The following is a 5,869-nucleotide window of genomic DNA, read 5'->3' as shown; positions in this document are numbered from 1 at the left end:
CTGGCTTGACTGTTTGATACTAAGCACATGATGCCATTCTCAGTATAGACTGAGTGAAGGTTCCAGGGTCAACTCACATCTAAATTACTAGTAATGCTTAAAATATACTTCCGTTAAGATAACTGTAAATAGGTGAAGGGGAATATGGTCAATAATATTGTGATAAGTTGCACGGTGACAAATGATTACCAGTCTTAGTGTGGTGATCACGTTGTAAGGCAGCGGTCCCCAACCTTTTTAGCACCAGAGACCGGTGCTCCTATGAGAATCTAAACCCTGATGACCCGAGGTGGAACTGAGGTGGTGATGCTGGTGCTGGGGAGCAGCTGCAAATACAGAGGAAGCTTTGCTTGCTCACCTCCTGCTGAGTGGCCCAGTTCCTAACAGGCCATGGACCAGGACCAGTCTATGGCCCCGGAGGTCGGGGACCCCTGTTGTAAGGTGTTTAAATCTTGAATCATTCTCTTGTACACCTGAAAGCAATATAACATTGTCGACCAACTACACTTAAATTTAAGAGAAGATAACTATAAATATACACTCTGGTATTTTTTCCTGCTCCCTAATGGATCGTCTTGGGTACCGCCCACTCCTACCTCCCCACTTTGGAGACCGTGGAGCTAAGACATTCAGTTACCCAGCACTTCCTTTCACAGCGGTAGATACGTGAGAGTTGGCTCTGATAACAATCCCCACCTTACATTTATTTCATGCTCTTTTAAATCCAAATGGGCACTTTCACACCTGCCGCAAAGCTGAGTGATAAAACATGGGTTCTTAAGTCTTTCCTTTTTCTCTTGATTGATGTTATCGGTTTAACTCAGGATTTTCTCGTAGCTTTACCTGCATGATATATCTGATGATAGGCTTTTTCCTTACTGTCCTACCAGCCCTGTGGGAGGATGGTACTTCCTCAGGGGTGTCTAGAATTTGGCTATGCTTGTCCATGGATTCCCTTGCTCTCTCCTGTTGCATTCATTAGGAATCTTTTTGTTGGAAGTGAAGGAAACCCAACTGAATCTGGCTTAAGCAGAAAAGAGAATTTATTGGCCTCCATAACTAAACAATTTAAAAGTCTGGTTAGATCCAGGTGCCCAAATGATGTAACCAAAATGCATCATCTCTCTTACTGCATTTTTCAGTGTGGCTTTCCTCTCTTTGTTGGCAGTGCCTCTGTGTGTGGTGGTTCCCAGAAGTTCCAGGCTTATTTCATCCTTACTGTCAACAATTCTAGATGAAAGCTCATTCTCGTTAATTCCAAAAGAAGTTCAGGGATTGACTTTCATTGGATTACCTTGGCGTCCATCCCTGAACCATTGGCTATGATCAGATCAATGTAATGCTTGGATTGGCCTGGTCTTGGTCACATGACCACATCTAGCACTGGGGTTGAAGCACTGCCCCATCCACGATGAATGAGAGTCAAGGGGAAGGGGCTGTTACCTGAAGAGGAGGGGTGTGAGAAGGCATGCCTTCTTTACCTTTGAATGAGGACTTTCCTTGACAGAGGCTCAACCATAGTGTTGGAACGATATAGCCCTTTGCTGGATGACAGCTTTCTCCTTGCAATGCAATCATGATGCCAACTACGCAGAGTTAAGTCAAAGGTACAGCCTCCAGCAAGAATGCCCCCAATTAAGATATCAGCCACCAGTTCAGGAGTCCCCAGGCCACCTACATGTCTGATGATTGGCTACAATTTGGGGGTTCCCAGTTGTCCCTCAGGTCTAATAATTTAATAGAACAACTCACAGAACTCAGTAGAGTGTGACATCCATAACTACAGTTTTATTATAAGGGGTGCAAATAAAGACCATTCAAATTAAGAGTTACATAGGATGAGATCTGGGAGGGTTCCAAATGTAAAGCTTCCATGTCTTCAAGATGTGTCACCCTCTGGCACATGAAGGTGTGATTACCAACCAGGGAAGCTCACTGGAGCTCCTGGCATTCAGAGTGTTTATTCAGATTTTATTATGCAGGCACAATGACCCTGTGTCTGAACTTGATCTCCCTTCTCTCCTTGACCTTCGGAAGGACACACTGACATCACATGACTCAAAGCCCTGACCCCCTAATCACATGGTTGGTCACCTCATTAGCATAAACTCATGTGTGGTCTGAGCCCCCCCACCCATGAATAACAAAGATACTCCTATCATTTGGGAACTTTCAAGGGTTTAGAGGTTCCATCCCAGGAACTGGGGATAAAACCCAGAGAATTTCCTTATTATGCAACACTCTCCTGTGCTGGATCCCAGCTTCTTCACAGGCCTGGAGATGAACACTGCCCACTGTTCTCCCCCCGCTGCCCCTACTTCTAGGCCGGACATCAGCTTCTGGCTGAGCCTTTCAGCATCTGTCTCCCACAGCCCCATCAGAGGTCTCCTCCGGGTCTCTTCCTGAACCCTACTGCTCCCCGTTCCCAGCCCTGCTCTCCTCCCCTCCTTCTAAAGCTTGTGGCCTTGGAAAAGCCTACCTCTCTGTGTCTGTTTCTTCAGTGGCTAAATATGGGATGTGGACTGGTTTTGGCTTGGCTAAGAAGGTATTTATCCCAGGAAGCTTCCTCTGGAGGACACTTCTGCATATTTTCTTGTGGCTACATCTGAATTCCTGTCCTTTCCTTTTTTTTTTTTTTGAGAATCTTGCACTTGATGAATCTTCCTCCTATTATAAAAGTTGAAAAAGTCAGAGCTTGCTTTCTTAGTCTTTCTTGCAGGCTGGATGCGATCCTGTGACATAGGCTTTGGCAATCGGATCTTGATGTTCTTGGAGGTAGCAGTGTAAAGACGCAGGGTTAAATTAGTTAAATTAGCCGGAGTCAGATTTCACTGCCTGGGTCTAAAGACCGGGTCCGATTTACCTTCCTTGATTTGCCAGACTGGGGAGGTGGCTTTCTCTGTGCTCCATCCTCACCACTTTCTCCATCACTTCCATTGTTGTCATAGCTACCATTTAATGGAGTCCTGTGAGTTGGATGCTTCCCACATGCTGTCTTGTTGATTCCTTAGTCGTATGTCCATTATACAGGCGAGGTATGTGGAAGTGAAGATACCTGCCGAGGTCATGCACCGAGTGAGAGCACAACTGGGATCTGAATTCTCTCAGTCTGACACCAGAACCTTCTCTCTTAACCGATGTCTAACTAACCCTCCTAGAACGTGGGGCCTTGGCGTCTCTCTTTTCGGCATCTCTTGTGTGGCCTGGCATAGGGTAGGTACTCAATGAATACTCGAGCTCAAGTAGATGACAAGGTCCCATGGGCTGCCCGCCCACTTTCCACCCGCCAGACTGCACCCTGCGCCCCCTTCTCTCAGTCGCCACCTGCAGGACGCAGTTTTCCAGTTGGTCCGAGTCCGTCTCCACCTTAACGCATCTGTTCCCACGAACACTTTCTTCAAATTATGCAAGGTTGGATGTTTGCCCCAATCGCCAGCTTTTCTTTTTTCATGTCTGTTCCTACGTTCTTGGGACTTTGGAAACAAAGGTGCCTCATGAAGCACCTTAAACTAGATCATGTCCTCCCATCTCTGATTCTTTCCATATCTTTGGTAAGAGTTTCACATCTTTGGAAAGGTTTTGGCATAGTTAGTTTCTCCACTTGGAAGATGTCAGCGGCTTTTAAAATATATTGTTACTGAAGATCTTGTTTTGATCTGCACCAAAAGATGACCAATTTGAATCCCAAGACAAAAGCCTCCAAATTAGTACTTCTTTCGGTGGCTCTTCTTTGAGCCCGGGAGCTGGGAGGTGATGTAGTGCCTCCCTTTAGTCCTTAATATATTTTAGTAAAAAGAGATCTTCTTTTGTTTGAGTAAATACTCCTCGCCTAAGCAGAGTAGGTCTTGTTGCCGCTGGTAATGCTTTTGCCTTGCTTTTTGGCAGGTTATTTTTTTGCTGGCAAGCGTGATGGGAGCGTAATACTAACAAGAGCCACTAGATGGTGTTACAGCTTTGAGAAATAGGCTTGGAAAGTGGCAAGTGGGCGGGTGGAGTAAGTCTTGTGATTTCAACATTTCGCCTGCCCAAAGACAGACAGACGCGTTCTAGGCTTGGCTGTGCCACTTACAGGCTGCGTGTAATAAATAGTAGTCTACCTCTGACTTCCTGCTCCTACTGAACTCTTTATTTTATTCAGTTGAGTCCTGAAAGCTCTTTTTTTTTGCCCCCAAGCAGACCAGGATGTAGAACACAGCCTTCTCCTGTTTCTTCAGAACACCACTCACAGAGGACATTTGGGTGTGTGGCAGAAGGTCCTGAAGATTCAAAGGTGATGGCATGGGGCTGGCTGGCTCGCTTTGTAGTTCTTGAGATCCTTCAACCAGCCCCACCCCGGGAACTTTTCCCTTGCTGGGGGAGCGGGTCCCCCCCCCACCCCGCTCCCCCAGCAAGTTTTCTCCTGGCTCTCATGTTTCTCAGCCCCCTTTTTCTCCTTCCTCTTTTTCTATGGCCCTCCTCTTTTTTCCTTTGCTCTCTTGCACCCCAATTCCTGTTTAATATACAAAAGTTTACAGTTTCTTAACTTTGGCAGACTCTTTACAAATGACATCTCCTCTTTATACCCCAATGGCTTGTCAAGGCATCATGCTAAACCAAGGATATTAAAGTAGAGAGACATGTGATGTTATGCAGTCCCTCTGCCCTCCCCATCACCCGTGGGTGATGTGTCTGTCTCGACAAAAACTCCATGAGTGCAAGGGTCTTGCTGCTTTTGTTATTGCTATGTTCTCGGAACCTAGAACTTGGCTGATGCACATGGGGCTTTCAGTAAATATTCGTTGAATGAATGAGTAAATAACTGAATAGGTGAATGGATGAGTTAGACGTTGCTTAGACTGAAGAATAGTTCAAATTCAACTCAACCTGCCTCCCTTCTGGGTTGTCATGGAGAGATGTCGAGTCCCAGCTTATATGAGTGTTCTGATAATCTGGGCATAACAGCAAACCAGCTCCGGTTGTTTAATTAATTCAACTCAGCCACCAGTGTGAGAGTTAAAATGACTGCAGCTCGTACAACTTAGTGAGAAGGTAGGTAAGCATAAGACCAAGATGAGAAAAGAGGGTAAACAACGGTGAGCCCATCCACGTCACGAGATGACAGGAAGTTAAGCTTTTTTGTGCAGCCAAGACCACCAGAAAATATATGCAGACTCTTAAGATTTTCTTGCACACTATTTGCCTTGTTGGGAGCTGCTCCATCCGTCCATCCGTCCATCCGTCCATCCGTCCATCCGTGCATCTGTCCATCCGTGCATCCGTGGTTAGTGATGCATGGCAACCACATAGGCTGGATCTTCCAAGATAAGTAGTGTACAAACAATTCCATTGCCTCTATAAACTGAAATTTCTCAGAAACCCTAAGATTTTGATATACAGAAGACATTGCTGAGAACTTCACTTAAATCTGAAAGAGATCCTAAATCCTTTCAGATCATGTGTTTAGATTTCTTATATGAAAAAAATTTTATCCTCCTCATTGCCTCTATTTTAAAAAATCAGTTTTCTGGTTAGTCTACAACTTTCATTGCAGGCATTAGCATTTGCCTTATTTTCTTTGTTCTTGTCCAAACTCTGGCATTTTCCCATCCATCCATCCGTCCATCCATCCATCTATCCATCCATCCGTCCGTCCATCAATCTGCCCGCCCACGCACCCATCCATCCATCCATCTACCCAACCAATGATCCATCCATGGCTTTATCTGTATTAACAAATATATTCTAACTCCAATAGTGTGAAATGCAGGTGACATCAGTACCTATTTAGCAAAGTTATTATGAGATTTAAATGATATTATCTTCTAATGTCACCCAGCATTGGGCCTTTTGCCTAACAAAAACTCAAAAAATGGTAACTGTTATTATTAGA

Source organism: Pteropus alecto, unplaced genomic scaffold (genome assembly GCF_000325575.1).
Source record: "Pteropus alecto unplaced genomic scaffold, ASM32557v1 scaffold113, whole genome shotgun sequence".
NCBI classification, from domain to species: Eukaryota; Metazoa; Chordata; class Mammalia; order Chiroptera; family Pteropodidae; genus Pteropus; species Pteropus alecto.
This window is presented reverse-complemented; position numbering follows the sequence as displayed.